The following is a 16,884-nucleotide window of genomic DNA, read 5'->3' as shown; positions in this document are numbered from 1 at the left end:
TTTCTATACAAGTTTTTGAATGAACTCCTTAAGAAAAGTTGTCCAAAAGTTCCCTATGAAAGAATCCTTTGAAGCACCTGGTCGTCACAAACGTTTTGACTACTTGTGGAGCCAAAACGGACTCCGTATGAGGCAGATATCCATGTTTCAGTTAACACTGCGCAAAACTGATTCCGAACGAGAGTTACAGACTAGTTCTTATGTACTTGCACTCGATTTTTTCCATTCTACTTCACTAAACATCTCCATATGAGATCCAATTACTTGTAGGGAAATGCAAGAGACCTCTGTTGTGAGGATGCACTAGGTCCATAGATGGGACTTTGTGTATGTTCTCGAAATGCGTTTGTCGAGTGCTTATTAAGAAACTTGCTATACAAGTTTCTGAATGAACTCCTGAAGAAAAGTTCTCCAAAAGTTCCCTATGAAAGAATTCTTTGAAGCACCTGGTCGTCATAAACGTTTTGACTACTTGTGGAGCCAAAACGGACTCCGTATGAGGCAGCTATCCATCTTTCAGTTAACACTGCGCAAAACTGATTCCGAACGACAGTTACAGACTAGTTCTTGTGTAGTTGCACTCGATTTTTTCCATTGTACTTCAGTAAACATCTCCATATGAGATCCAATTACTTGTAGGGAAATTCAAGAGACCTCGGTTATGAGGATGCACTAGGTCCATAGCTGGGACTTTGTGTATGTTCTCGAAATGCGTTTGTCGAGTGCTCATGAATAAAGTTTCTATACAAGTTTCTGAACGAACTCCTTAAGAAAAGTTCTCCAAAATTTCACTATGAAAGAATCCTTTGAAGCACCTGGTCGTCACAAACGTTTTGACTACTTGTGGAGCCAAAACGGACTTCGTATGAGTCAGATATCCATGTTTCAGTTAACACTGCGCAAAACTGATTCCGAACGACAGTTACAGACTAGTTCTTGTGTAGTTGCACTCGATTTTTTCCATTCTACTTCACTAAACATCTCCGTATGAGATCCAATTACTTGTAGGGAAATGCGAGAGACCTTGGTTATGAGGATGCACTAGGTCCATAGCTGGGACTTTGTGTATGTTCTCGAAATGCGTTTGTCGAGTGCTCATTAAGAAAGTTTCTATACAAGTTTCTGAACGAACTCCTTAAGAATAGTTCTCCAAACGTTCCCTATGAAAGAATCCTTTGAAGCATCTGGTCATCACAAACGTTTTGTCTACTTGTGGAGCCAACACGGACTCCGTATGAGGCAGATATCCATGTTTCAGTTAACACTGCGCAAAACTGATTCCGAACGACAGTTACAGACTAGTTGTTATGTAGTTGCACTCGATTTTTTCCATTCTACTTCACTAAACATCTCCATATGAGATCCAGTTACTTGTAGGGAAATGCAAGATACCTCGGTTATGAGGATGCAGTAGGTCCATAGCTGGGACTTTGTGTATGTTCTCGAAATGCGTTTGTCGGGTGCTCATTAAGAAAGTTTCTATACAAGTTTCTGAACGAACTTCTTAAGAAAAGTTCTCCAAAAGTTCCCTATGAAAGAATCTTTTGAAGCACCTGGTCGTCACAAACGTTTTGACTACTTTTGGGGCCAAAACGGACTACGTATGAGTCAGATATCCATGTTTCAGTTAACACTGCACAAAACTGATTCCGAACGACAGTTACAGACTAGTTCTTGTGTAGTTGCATTCGATTTTTTCCATTCTTCTTCACTAAATATCTCCATATAAGATCCAATTACTTGTAGGGAAATGCAAGAGACCTCTGTTATGAGGATGCTCTAGGTCCATAGCTGGGACTTTGTGTATGTTCTCGAAATGCGTTTGTCGATTGCTCATTAAGAAAGTTTCTATACAAGTTTCTGAACGAACTCCTTACGAAAAGTTCTCCAAAATTTCCCTATGAAAGGATCCTTTGAAGCATCTGGTCGTCACAAACTTTTTGTCTACTTGTGGAGCCAACACGGACTCCGTATGAGTCAGATATCCATGTTTCAGTTAACACTGCGCAAAACTGATTACGAACGAGAGTTAGAGACTAGTTCTTGTGTAGTTGCAGTCGATTTTTTCCATTCTACTTCACTAAACATCTCCATACGAGATCCAATTACTTGTAGGGAAATGCAAGAGACCTCGGTTATGAGGATGCACTAGGTCCATAGCTGGGACTTTGTGTATGTTCTCGAAATGCGTTTGTCGAGTGCTCATTAAGAAAGTTTCTATACAAGTTTCTGAACGAACTCCTTCAGAAAAGTTCTCCAAAAGTTCCCTGTGAAAGAATCCTTTGAAGCACCTGGTCGTCACGAACGTTTTGACTACTTGTGGAGCCAAAACGGACTCCGTATGAGTCAGATATCCATGTTTCAGTTAACACTGCGCAAAACTGATTCCGAACGACAATTACAGACTAGTTCTTGTGTAGTTGCACTCGATTTTTTCCATTCTACTTCACTAAACATCTCCATATGAGTTCCAATTACTTGTAGGGAAATGCAAGAGACCTCGGTTATGAGGATGCACTAGGTCCATAGCTGGGACTTTGTGTATGTTCTCGAAATGCGTTTGTCGAGTGCTCATTAAGAAAGCTTCTATACAAGTTTCTGAACGAACTCCTTAAGAAAAGTTCTCCAAAAGTTCCCTATGAAAGAATCCTTTGAAGCATCTGGTTGTCACAAACGTTTTGACAACTTGTGGAGCCAAAACGGACTCTATATGAAGCAGATATCCACGTTTCAGTTAACACTGCGCAAAACTGATTCCGAACGACAGTTACAGACTAGTTCTTGTGTACTTGCACTCGATTTTTTCCATTCTACTTCACTAAACATCTCCATATGAGATCCAATTACTTGTAGGGAAATGCAAGAGACCTCGGTTATGAGGATGCACTAGGTCCATAGCTGGGTCTTTGTGTATGTTCTCGAAATGCGTTTGTCGAGTGCTCATTAAGAAAGTTTCTATACAAGTTTCTGAACGAACTCCTTAAGAAAAGTTCTCCAAAAGTTCCCTATGAAAGAATCCTTCGAAGCACCTGGTCGTCACAAACGTTTTTGACTACTTGTGGAGCCAAAACGGACTCCGTATGAGTCAGATATCCATGTTTCAGTTAACACTGCGCAAAACTGATTCCGAACGACAGTTACAGACTAGTTCTTGTGTAGTTGCTGTAAGGGCATATTTATCCCTAAGATATTTTGGTGATTGATGACAATGCTTTTGCGGACTAATCGTGTGCATTGAGTTTTTCAGAGATTCATCCTTTGGCACGAGACGATTCCCTCCCCTCGGAGTTTGAAGCGAAGACGGTGTAGTACTTTCGAATTAGTTTGGTGGACTAGTTTCGTAGGGTTCACCGTACTATCAAGAGGAGGTCCGCTTTGGAAAGGCTAGGGTGGAATCATCACGTACACTTCCTTTGCACACCCTCCGAGCCTTTCCGCTTCATTGATGAGCTCGTTCCCCTCTCTCAGTGTGCCCTCTCTGGTCCCAGCGGTAGTACCGCGGACCGGAGCGGTAGTACCGCTTGGGTGCTACAAGCGGCAGTACCGCTCCACAGCGGTAGTACCGCTGTAGCCCCCAGCCGTAGTACCGCTGCGGCTTCATGCTAGTACCGCCTCGATTCGAGGGGTCTTTTTCCGTGTCGGGTTTTACGGTACTTGCCCCGGCAGTGGGGGGGGGGTAGTACCGCTCAAGTGCGGTAGTACCGCCCTGACCATCGTGGTAGTACCGCTCTGGGCCCAGCGGCAGTACCACGAGAGGGAACGGTAGTACAGCTGGCCAAGCGGTAGTACCGCTCTCTACGGGGCTGAAGTGGGGGGTAACGGTTGGATTGCTTCCCCCACTATAAAAGGGGGTCTTCTTCCCCAAAGTTGACTCACCTCTTCCCCCAAAAGCTCCATTTTTGCTCCAATCTCCATTTTCGCCTGATCTCTCTCCCTAGCCAATCAAACTTGTTGATTTGCTCGGGATTGGTTGAGAAGGCCCCGATCTACACTTCCACCAAGAGAAATTTGATTCCCCCCACTTATCCCTAGCGGATCTTGTTACTCTTGGGTGTTTGAGCACCCTAGACGATTGAGGTCACCGCGGAGCCATAGTCCATTGTGGTGAAGCTTTGTGGTGTTGTTGGGAGCCTCCAATTAAGTTGTGGAGATTGCCCCAACCTTGTTTGTAAAGGTCCGGTCGCCGCCTTCACGGGCACCAATTGTGGAATCACGGCATCTCGCATTGTGTGAGGGCGTGAGGAGAATACGGTGGCCCTAGTGGCTTCTTGGGGAGCATTGTGCCTCCACACCGCTCCAACGGAGAGGTACTTCCCCTCAAAAGGAAGGAACTTCGGTAACACATCCTCGTCTTCACCGGCTCCACTCTTGGTTATCTCGTCCCTTTACTTTCGCAAGCTTACTCGTGTTATATCTCTTATTTGCTTGCGTGCTTGTTGTCATTCCATCATATAGGTTGCTCACTTAGTTGCATATCTAGACAACTTATTTTGATGCAAAGTTTAATTTGGTAAAGAAAAGCTAAAAAATTTTAGTTGCCTATTCACCCCCCCTCTAGTCAACTATATCGATCCTTTCAGAGCCTCGTCTCTTTATTAAGGACTTTACCGTCCAAAGAGTATGGTTGACGTCGTAGACGGTGTGGAGGAGCACTCCGGTGTGAATCCGGTCTCGTCTACGGGAGATGGGGGAACCGCGGTCTCTCGTGAGGAATTCAATGTGGCGTTCGACACATTGAAAACCTCCATGACGACCGAGGTCGAAAGCATGTTTAATAAATTCTTAGAAGGGCTTAAACTTTCCACCGCACCGTTGAAAGTGGGTGATCCCGCTAACAAGGTGACGGATGCTACCTCCGACAAGGGGGAAGCTACTAGCGAGAAAGCTCCTTCTTCTAGTGGTAAAAATGGGACCGACATCTTTGCCCATGTGGAACCTCCACCTGTCTATGGTGGACCGCTCCCTTCCACTCATTTGAATCATGTCGGCCCGGCCCCTAAGATTGAGAAGAATGTAGATTTTGATTCTTGGGTCTATCGTTTTAAGCGTCATTTAAATCATGTGAACACTAACCTTTGGAGAATCATTGAAGAAGGTTTTTATCCACATGACCGAAGTAACTTCACTCCTAGAGAAGTTGTGGATCATCAATTCAATGAGAGTGCTCTCTTCATCATCCAAGAAGCAATCCCACCCGAAGATCTTCCTCATCTCCGGCCTTACACTGTGGCCAAAGATGCTTGGCTCCAAGTTGTTTCCCTCTATCGGGGAAGCGCAAGCATTCAACGCTCCAACTATGAAGTGGTGCAAGATGAAGCCGACGAGTTTGCAATGAAAGTAGATGAAGAACCTCGTGAGCTTTTTCGGAGAGTAACCAAACTCGCGGTCTCTCTCCGAGATCATGGAAGTAAGGACACGGATGACAATTGGATCAAGCAAAAATTCCTCAAGGCAATGATGCCCTACCACAAAGCCATGTCCTCAGTAATTCGTCAAAGGCCGGACTTCCACACCTTGTCATCAAGTGAAGTGTTGGATGAGTTTGTTGCTATGAGCATCTTGGACAAGACCGCCGACAATGCGGTTCTTCGCTCTCAAAGAGTAAAGAAGCCCAACCTTGCTCTAAAGGCCAAGGTTAGTATGGAGGAAGAGGATGAAGAGTAAGAAGAGGAGGGCAACCTCGAAGATACGAAGTATGCCTATCATGAACACATGGCTCTTGCTTCAAGGCAATTTTGGAGCAAGAACACAAGGCCAAACTTCAACAAGAGCAATTCAAGTGGCGCAAAGGGCAAGCAACGAGTGAGGACTTGCTTCAATTGTGGCAATGTGAGCCACTTTGTTGCGGAGTGCCCTTACGAGAAGAGGGAAGACAATGGTGGCAAGATCATTAGAAAGGACAAGGCCAAGTCGTTCCCCAACAAGAGCAACTTCACCAAGAAGACTCCTCCCAAGGCATTGGTGGTACAAGAAGAGTACAATGAGGATGATGACGATGATGAAGATGGTGAGTCGGTTGCCATGGCCTCCGTTGCCATTGCGAAGACTCCACGGGTGTCTCTCTTCGACTCACCCAATGAGAACATCACCGCCAAGTGCCTCATGGCTAAAGCCACCAACAAGGTAACCCCCAACATCAAAACTACCATCATTAATCATCCTTCTTCGACGGATAGCATTGATGGACATGAGGGGACACATGTGGAGGAAAATGAGTTTGAGACCTTTATGGGTAAACTCAAGGGTAAATCCAAGAAGCACTTCGTTGCTCTCTTGGAACAACTTGGTGAAGCCAATGACATGATCGAGGCTCACGAAGATACCATCTCTAAGATGGAGGGGCATAGTCGTGACTATGCCGATGAGATTTTGGATCTTTCCAATGCTCTTGATGAAGAGCGTGGTCTTCGTTTGGCTCTTGAGGAGTGATACAACGATGATCATGCTAAGTTAAAGAAAGATCTTGATCATGCTCTTGTTGTGTCTCTGTGCTAAATTCCGAGAAGGCAAAACTTGGGGTTGATCTTGCTAGACTTAAATAGGAGTTTGACATTATCGACAAGGCTCACAAAGTCTTGAAGGGTGTTCATGCTAGCCTCAAGGAGTCTCATGATCAACTCCAAGTAAATCTAACTAAGGAGAAAGCCACCTTTCCTCATATGGTGTTAATTGATAATGCAAATGCTACTAACCCTTGTTGTGAGCATGTGCACCTTGTTGAGGAGAATGCTAAGTTGAAGGAGCAACTTGAGAAAGGCCTTGTGTCATGCATACAAGGTGAGAAGAACCTCAACGACCTTTTGAGAAACCAAAAGGAAGTTGTGGCCAAGGAGGGGATTGGGTTCGCACCCAAGCCCAAGAACAAGAAGAAGAATGACAAGACCAAATGACCTCCTCCTCTCAAGCAAACTTTTGTGAAGGAGGGAGAGGGTGCTTCCAAGGAGAAGAAGAACAATGCGAAGGGTGACGGTGTCAAGAAGGGCAATACCACCCCATCCAACAAAGCCGGCGACTTTAATCCTTCTTATGTGTTATGCCATGCTAGTGATGGGCATGTTTCTGCCAAATTTGTTGGTTCTCCTCATGAGAATATTGAATGGTCCATTTGGGTTCCTAAGACCCTTGTTACTAACATCAAAGGACCCATTACAAAATGGGTACCTAAAACCAAGCATTGATCTCTTGTAGGTGTTTGCTTCCGGTGGGGGATCATGGTTGCTTGATAGTGGAGATACAAATCATATGACCGGAAGCAAGGACTTGGTGGTGGACGTGCACAAGATTCCATCTATGCCCACCAATGTCGAGTGGGGTGATGCCTCGTCTTCTAAGGTACTGGGATTCGGCAAAGTTGTCATTTCTCATGACCTCACGATCGAGAAGGTCATGCTAGTTGAGTCCCTTGCATACAATTTACTTTCCGTTCGTCAACTTGCTATCATGGGCTTTGCCACTTTCTTTGATATTGATACCGTGGCCCTCTTGTGGAGCAAGACTCTTAAAGTAGCCTTTGTTGGGCATGTCGAGAACGGTCTCTATGTGATTAACTTTTCAGAGCGACCCACTAAGACCGCGACATGCCTAATGGCTAAAGTTGACGTGGGATGGCTTTGGCATCACCGTTTAGCCCATGTCAATATGAGATCTTTGCAAAGTCTTCTCAAGGGGGACCATGTCCGTGGACTAACGAACGTTAGTTTTGCTAAAGATCGTGCTTGCAGTGCTTGTATCGAAGGAAAGCTTCATGAGAAGGCTCACCCTCCCACGACTCTCATTTACTCGAAGAGGCCTTTGGAGCTCCTTCATTTGGATCTCTTTGGACCTCCATCCTTTGATAGTCTTGGGGGTAGAAAGTATTGCTTGGTAATTGTGGATGACTATTCAAGATACACTTGGGTGTATTTCTTCAAGAGGAAGAGTGAGACCCAACAAACCGTCATTGACTTTGCAAATGAAGCCCAACATCAACACGATGCAAAGATCTTGACAATAAGAAGTGACAACGGCACCGAGTTCAAGAACTACACCTTGGATGAGTTTCTTAGTGATGAGGGGATCAAGCATCAATATTCCGCACCTTACACCCCTCAACAAAACGGTGTTGCGGAGAGGAAGAACCGGACGTTGATGGATGCCGCAAGGACCATGCTGGCGGAGTTCAAGTCTCCATACAACTTTTGGGACGAAGCCATCAACACCGCGTGTCATGCATCCAATCGGCTCTACCTCCGCAAAGGCTTGAACAAGACTCCATATGAGATACTCACCGGTAACAAGCTCAACCTCAAGTACTTTCGGGTGTTCGGGTGTAAGTGTTTCATTCTCAAGAAAGGTGTTCGATTGTCTAAATTTGAGGCTAGAGCATATGAGGGCATATTTGTTGGTTATGCTACAAACTCTCATGCTTACCGTGTCCTCAATAAATCCACGGGACTTATTGAGGAGACGTGTAACGTGGAGTTTGATGAGAATAACGGCTCCCAAGTGGAGCAAAGTGGCACTTGTGATGTAGGTGATGAAATTCCTCCTCAAGCCATAAGAAGAATGGGTGTTGGTTTTATCCTACCCATTGAGGAACCCCTTGTGGCCGAAGGAGAAGGACAATGCTCCACTCAAGTGGAGCCATCACCAACCCAAGGCCCACACGCTTCCGAAGAACAAAGTGAAGGCCCTCAACCTCATGAACAAGACCAAGGGCAAAATCATGATCAAGACGGTGGAGACACACCAAGTGATGACCAAGTTCAAGTTCTCTCCTCCGAGCAAGTTCAAGATCAAGAACAAGCTCAAGACGGCGCTCGAGATGATCAAGTGACCGCTCCTCAACTCACCTCCGAGGAGGAATTGGAGCGTCGTGCCGCCAAGATTGCTTCCAAGCTCTCCACCAAGGGTCATCTCATGAATAATGTACTTGGAAGCATTCAAAAGGGGGTAAGCACTCGTAGACATCTGGCAAACTATTGTGAACATCACGTGTTTGTCTCTTGTGTGGAACCCCAAAAGGTATATGAAGCTCTCGAAGATCCGGATTGGCTCAATGCCATGCATGAAGAACTCAACAACTTCGAGTACAACAAGGTGTGGAGATTAGTGCCAAGGCCAACGGGGAACCACAATGTCATTGGAACGAAGTGGATATTCAAGAACAAGCAAGATGCTCATGGGACCATCATCCGCAACAAGGCACGATTGGTGGCACAAGGCTACTCCCAAGTCGAGGGTATCGACTACGGTGAAACCTTTGCTCCCGTTGCTCGCCTTGAATCTATTCGTTTGTTGATTGCTTATGCTTCTCATCACAACTTTAAGTTGCAACAAATGGATGTGAAGAGTGCTTTTCTTAATGGACCTATTAATGAGTTGGTGTATGTCAAACAACCCGCCGGGTTCGAGGATCCCTACTTTCCCGATCATGTGTATCAACTCGATAAGGCACTCTATGGCCTTAAACAAGCCCCACGTGCGTGGTATGACCACCTTACCGAGTTGTTACAAGATCGTGGGTTTGAAGTTGGGCTAATCGACCCCACTCTTTTTACTAAGAAGGTCAAAGGGGAGTTGTTTGTGTGCCAACTATATGTTGATGACATTATCTTTGGTTCCCCTAACAAAGCTTTCAATGAGGAATTTGCCGCACTCATGACCTCAAAGTTCAAGATGTCTTCCATGGGAGAGTTGAAGTTCTTTCTCGGTTTCGAAGTAAAGCAAAGAAGAGAAGGAACCTTCATCAACCAAGCCAAATACACTCAAGACATGCTCAAGAGATTCAAGCTAAGTGATGTCAAGCCGGCGTCCACTCCAATGCCCACCAAGTGCCAACTTGACATCGATCCCAATGGTAAAGCAGTGGATCAAAAGGTATATCGCTCCATGATTGGTTCATTACTTTACCTTTGTGCATCTAGACCAGATATCATGTTGAGTGTGGGAATTTGTGCACAATTTCAAGTCGCACCTAAGGAAAGCCACTTTGTGGCGGTCAAGCGAATCTTTTGATATTTGGCTCATACCCCAAACTTTGGCTTATGGTACCCAAGAGGAGCAAACTTCAAGCTTGTAGGTTATTCGGACTCCGATTGGGCGGGAGACAAAGTGGATAGGAAGTCCACTTCCGGAGGGTGTCAATTTCTTGGTTGCTCGTTGGTGAGTTGGTCTTCTAAAAAGCAAAGTTGGGTGTCTCTCTCATCCACCGAAGCGGAGTATGTGGCGGCCGGGAGTTGTTGTGCACAACTCTTATGGATGAGGCAATCTTTAAAGTATTACGGTTTCATTTGTGACAAAGTGCCTCTTTGGTGTGACAATGAAAGTGCCATCAAGATTTCTCTCAACCCGGTGCAACACTTCAAGATGAAGCATATTGAGATTCGGTATCACTTCATCCGGGATCATATTAGGCGAGGGGAGATCAAGCTCAACAATGTCAACACTCATGATAACCTTGCAGATATTTTCACGAAGCCATTGGATGAAGCAAGATTTCGCAAGTTAAGGCATGAGCTAAATATCATTGATTCAAGCAATGTTGCTTGAGCACTTGCACTCCCCACCATACTCGACTTGTTATCTTGTTTAGGTGTAGGCATAGACATAGGGGGAGTGTTGTTCTCTTAATGAACTCTCCCTCCCCTTATTATGCATAAATTGATCAACTCTTTCACATTAGCCATTTTTGATGGTACTTGTGCTTCAAAGACGAGTTTTGGTCATGGGCCCAAGGATAATTCTTCGCGGTGCCATACCAATTGACTCAAACATAGGTGGCCTCGGCCACCGCCCTCTCTTGTAGAGGTGTGTGGTTCTTGTCCTCGTGCTGATGCTTTTGTTGCTGTGTGTTTTGCTCTCTTTTCTTGCCGTTTTTTTCTCTCTTCTTTTGAGCTAAGCCTCTGTGTCTAGTCTTTGGAGTATTGGCTGGGCGGTACTACCGCTGGTGGTGCGCGGTACTACCGCTTATATGGACAAGCGGTACTACCGCCCACCCGAGCGGTACTACCGCTGGGGGGCGGGATCAGGGGGTTATGTCGGGGCAGGGGGAGGTTTCTCCTCCCCCATCCCCATTCGCACCACCCCTTCGTCCCTCTCCCTCTCTCCAGCGACTCCTCGCCGCGGGAGGGCTCCGGCGGGCCGCCGTCTCCGGGCCATCCCTCTCCATTCCCTTCGGTGGAGTCGATCCCCACCTCGTCCTCTTGCCATGGATGCTGATATTGCCCTCATTCTTTCTCTCTTTTTGTCTAGTTCTCAGATCTAGTGTTTTTGGGGCAATAGTGGTTGCATCTCTAGATTGTTGGCTAAATCTCGGCTTGAGTAGTTTGGAGAAGGCGTCTAGACTATGTGGATTAAGTTTTGGTAGGATTATTTTTGAATTTGGCAGTCCGGTAGTGCCGGATCTGACCACGGCAGTAGGAACCGTCGGTTCCCCGTCTTGCGCGGTACTACCGCTCCCGCTGGGGCGGTACTACCGCTTGGGCGGTACTACCGCCTATGGCCAGCGGTACTACCGTTGTCTGCCAGATTCCATCATTCCCTACCTTTGTTTGATCCATGTTGTTTTGTTTGGAGGCTTACGCTTTTTTCTTTCGTGTTGGTTTTCTGTTCGTGTGTTTGGTTCCAGGTGATGAACATCCTGAGCAGCAAGTCCGCCGTGTCAACCCCGGGCGTTCAACGTCAAAGCGGTACCGCACATCTGAGTCTGCTGGTGGTTCCTCCAGTGCTCCACCGCCGCCAGTGGGTGCTTCCTCAAGTGCTAATCCTCAACGTCAGAAGAAACTTGCCAACAGGCCGAAGCCAAGGGCCAAGACTATGACTCAGATGTCTGCAAAGGAGCTCTGGGCAAAGCGTCGCCGTAACCCCTATGCGGAAGACCAAGAACGCAGTTTGGTCAACCGCCCGTTCTGGAACCGCTTTCAGTTTGCCATCTACTTTGATGTGATCAAGGCCAAGAAGAATCTCTTTGTTAATGTTCGCTCCATCGACACGGATGCCATGGAGAAGGATCCCGAATACTTTGGTGAAGCTCTTCAAATGTGTACTCAGCTCAACATTCTCAGAATCATGCAGTTCAACAAGGACTTTGATGCAGATTTGGTGGCTCAGTTCTTTGCTACTGTCCATCTTGGAACTGATGAAGAAAGGACTCTGACTTGGATGACAAATGGCAAGTTACTGTCTGTCAAGTGGAAGGCCTTCATGGAGTTACTTCATGTGGAAGATCGCGGGCTTGAGACTCCTGTTGGCTTTCGCCCTCACCACAACGTCAACTCCACTCACAAGCAAGCCATCTGGCCCTACTGCACTGTGAAGGTTCACCCTGTGACTAAGAAGGATACCTATGAGTTGTCCGCCTACCTGGACATCCTTCATCGTATCTTTCGAGAGACCCTCTTTCCTCGCATCGGGAATCTGGATATGGTTCACTCCTATCTCGTGGATATGCTTCTCTTCTGCCAGCGTGAGAAGGAAGCAAACACTGGCGAGTCCCTGGACATCTCTCATGTTATGTGGTCTAAACTTCTCACTGCCATTTCTGAGCGCAAGTGCCCGATCTATGGTCCATTCATCATGTTGCTCATTGAGAAGGCCTGGAGACGTTCCTTTCCCGCGGAGCAGCTGGAAACTGGAGAGTTGGTTTCTCATGAGATCAAGCGTCTGAGGAAGAAGGATAATTGGGGCACCTCCGTTCCTACATCTGGGGTTCCGTCTTCTGTTGCTGCCATGGAGACCGAGGGCGAGGATGAGGCCGATGATGACGATGAGGATTATGTGCCTTCTGGGATAGAGCCTTCTGCGGCAGAGCCCTCTTGGGCAAAGAAGCTCAAACACAAGATGAATAAGCTGTTCTGCATGGAGTCTCACGGTCAGTACATGACTCATGTGGCTGAGAAGAAGGCAAGGGGACGTCACAAGGAGTTTATGCGTCAGTTGGGTGCGACAGTCACCAGCGGCTCTGAGGGTCAGATCACTGAGGAGGAGGAGTGGATCCAGCAGCACTGTCCGTGGACTGATTCAGATGCCGAGCAGTTTCCGGCCGAGGATGGTGGTGCAGATGATCACGCAGAGTCCTGATGTTCGAGATCCTCTGCATGCTCTCCCCTGGAGCCGTAGGTTATCTCTTTGCCCCTTTTGGTGTCTCGATGCCAAGGGGGGAGAGAGTTTAGGGATTTGCGTCATTGTGTTGTGAGTGTGTCTTTGTCTTTGTGCTTTCGTTGTGTTTGCTACCCTGTGCTTTGTTTGGTTTTGTGTTCCGTGAGACCTAAGTTCCAGTCATATGGTGTGAGACATATGCTACCTTATCCCTTATCATATCTTTATCTATGTCTCTAGTCTTTTGGTATTTCATGAGTTGCATGCTTATTATGTTATATATCCTGCTCTCTTGAATCACGCTTAGGTTGTTGGTCTCTAAAATACAGGGGGAGTGTTGATCCTAGTATGTGTGTCGTGCAGTCCAAAGCACTTATCTTGATGGCACACATCTAGGGGGAGCCCGTCTATATTTTAGAAACTTGGGGGTTTGCTTATGTCCTTTGTCTTTTCCGGTTTGTGCAAATCCCGTATTGTCATCAATCCACCAAAAAGGGGGAGATTGTAAAGGCATATTTATCCCTAAGATATTTTGGTGATTGATGACAATGCTTTTGCGGACTAATCGTGTGCATTGAGTTTTTCAGAGATTCATACTTTGGCACGAGACGATTCCCTCCCTTCGGAGTTTGAAGCGAAGACGGTGTAGTACTTTCGAATTAGTTTGGTGGACTAGTTTCGTAGGGTTCACTGTACTATCAAGAGGAGGTCCGCTTTGGAAAGGCTAGGGTGGAATCATCACGTACACTTCCTTTGCACACCCTCCGAGCCTTTCCGCTTCGTTGATGAGCTCGTTCCCCTCTCTCAGTGTGCCCTCTCTGGTCCCAGCGGTAGTACCGCGGGCCGGAGCGGTAGTACCGCTTGGGTGCTACAAGCGGCAGTACCGCTCCACAACAGTAGTACCGCTGTAGCCCCCAGCCGTAGTACCGCTGCGGCTTCGTGCTAGTACCGCCTCGATTCGAGGGGTCTTTTTCCGTGTCGGGTTTTACGGTACTTGCCGTGGCAGTGGGGGGGGGGGGTAGTACCGCTCGAGTACGGTAGTACCGCCCTGACCACCGCGGTAGTACCGCTCTGGGCCCAGCGGCAGTACCGCGAGAGGGAACGGTAGTACCGCTGGCTAAGCGGTAGTACCGCTAGCCAAGCGGTAGTACCGCTCTCTGCGGGGCTGAAGTGGGGGGCAACGGTTGGATTGCTTCCCCCACTATAAAAGGGGGTCTTCTTTTCCAAAGTTGACTCACCTCTTCCCCCAAAAGCTCCATTGTTGCTCCAAGCTCCATTTTCGCCCGATCTCTCTCCCTAGCCTATCAAACTTGTTGATTTTCTCGGGATTGGTTGAGAAGGCCCCGATCTACACTTCCACCAGGAGAAATTTGATTCCCCCCACTTATCCCTAGCGGATCTTGTTACTCTTGGGTGTTTGAGCACCCTAGACGATTGAGGTCACCGCGGAGCCATAGTCCATTGTGGTGAAGCTTTGTGGTGTTGTTGGGAGCCTCCAATTAAGTTGTGGAGATTGCCCCAACCTTGTTTGTAAAGGTCCGGTCGCCGCCTTCACGGGCACCAATTGTGGAATCACGGCATCTCGCATTGTGTGAGGGCGTGAGGAGAATACGGTGGCCCTAGTGGCTTCTTGGGGAGCATTGTGCCTCCACACCGCTCCAACGGAGAGGTACTTCCCCTCAAAAGGAAGGAACTTCGGTAACACATCCTCGTCTTCACCGGCTCCACTCTTGGTTATCTCGTCCCTTTACTTTCGCAAGCTTACTCATGTTATATCTCTTATTGGCTTGCGTCCTTGTTGTCATTGCATCATATAGGTTGCTCACTTAGTTGCATATCTACACAACCTATTTTGATGCAAAGTTTAATTTGGTAAAAAAGCTAAAAATTGTTAGTTGCCTATTCACCACCCCTCCAGTCAACTATATCGATCCTTTCAGTTGCACTCGATTTTTTCCATTCTACTTCACTAAACATCTCCATATGAGATCCAATTACTTGTAGGGAAATGTAAGAGACCTCGGTTATGAGGATGCACTAGGTCCATAGATGGGACTTTGTGTAAGTTCTCGAAATGCGTTTGTCGAGTGCTCATTAAGAAAGTTTCTATATAAGTTTCTGAACGAACTCCTTAAGAAAAGTTCTCCAAAAGTTCCCTATGAAAGAATCCTTTGAAGCACCTGGTCATCACAAACGTTTTGACTACTTGTGGAGCCAAAACGGACTCCGTATGAGGCAGATATCCATGTTTCAGTTAACACTGTGCAAAACTGATTCCGAACGACAGTTACAGACTAGTTCTTGTGTAGTTGCACTCGATTTTTTCCATTCTACTTCACTAAACATCTCCATATGAGATCCAATTACTTGTAGGGAAATTCAAGAGACCTCGGTTATGAGGATGCACTAGGTCCATAGCTGGGACTTTGTGTATGTTCTCGAAATGCCTTTGTCGAGTGCTCATTAAGAAAGTTTCTATAAAAGTTTCTGAATGAACTCCTTAAGAAAAGTTCTCCAAAAGTTCCCTATGAAAGAATCCTTTGAAGCACCTGGTCGTCACAAACGTTCTGACTACTTGTGGAGCCAAAACGGACTCCGTATGAGTCAGATATCCATGTTTCATTTAACACTGCGCAAAACTGATTCCGAACGACAGTTACAGACTAGTTCTTGTGTAGTTGCACTCGATTTTCTCCATTCTACTTCACTAAACATCTCCATATGAGATCCAATTACTTGTAGGGAAATGCAAGAGACCTCGCTTATGAGGATGCACTAGGTCCATGCTGGGACTTTGTGTATGTTCTCGAAATGCGTTTGTCAAGTGCTCATTAAGAAAGTTTCTATACAAGTTTCTGAACGAACTCCTTAAGAAAAGTTCTCCAAATGTTCCCTATGAAAGAATACTTTGAAGCATCTGGTCGTCACAAACATTTTGTCTACTTGTGGAGCCAACACGGACTCCATATGAGGCAGATATCCATGTTTCAGTTAACACTGCGCAAAACTGATTCCGAACGAGAGTTACAGACTAGTTCTTGTGTAGTTGCACTCAATTTTTTCCATTCTACTTCACTAAACATCTCCATATGAGATTCAATTACTTGTAGGGAAATGCAAGAGACCTCGGTTATGAGGATGCACTAGGTGCATAGCTGGGACTTTGTGTATATTCTGGAAATGCGTTTGTCGAGTGCTCATTAAGAAAGTTTCTATACAAGTTTCTGAACGAACTCCTTAAGAAAAGTTCTCCAAAAGTTCCCTATGAAAGAATCCTTTGAAGCATTTGGTCATCACAAATGTTTTGACTACTTGTGAAGCCAAAACGGACCCCGTATGAGTGAGATATCCATGTTTCATTTAACGCTGCGCAAAACTGATTCCGAACGACAGTTACAGACTAGTTCTGGTGTAGTTGCACTCGATTTTTTCCATTCTACTTCACTAAACATCTCCATATGAGATCCAATTAATTGTAGGGAAATGCAAGACACCTCAGTTATGAGGATGCACTAGGTCCATAGCTAGGACTTTGTGTATGTTCTCGAAATGCGTTTGTCGAGTGCTCATTAAGAAAGTTTCTATACAAGTTTCTGAACGAACTCCTTAAGAAAAGTTCTCCAAAAGTTCCCTATGAAAGAATCCTTTGAAGCACCTGGTCGTCAGAAATGTTTTGACTACTTGTGGAGCCAAAACTGACTCCGTATGGGTCAGATATCCATGTTTCAGTTAACACTGCCCAAAACTAATTCCGAACGAAAGTTACAGACTACTTCTTGTGTAGTTGCACTCGATTTTTTCCATTCT

This window comes from Triticum aestivum, chromosome 6D (assembly GCF_018294505.1).
Source record: "Triticum aestivum cultivar Chinese Spring chromosome 6D, IWGSC CS RefSeq v2.1, whole genome shotgun sequence".
Lineage (NCBI taxonomy): Eukaryota > Viridiplantae > Streptophyta > Magnoliopsida > Poales > Poaceae > Triticum > Triticum aestivum.
The sequence above is the reverse complement of the archived record's forward strand: the minus strand, read 5'-3'. Positions refer to the sequence as shown.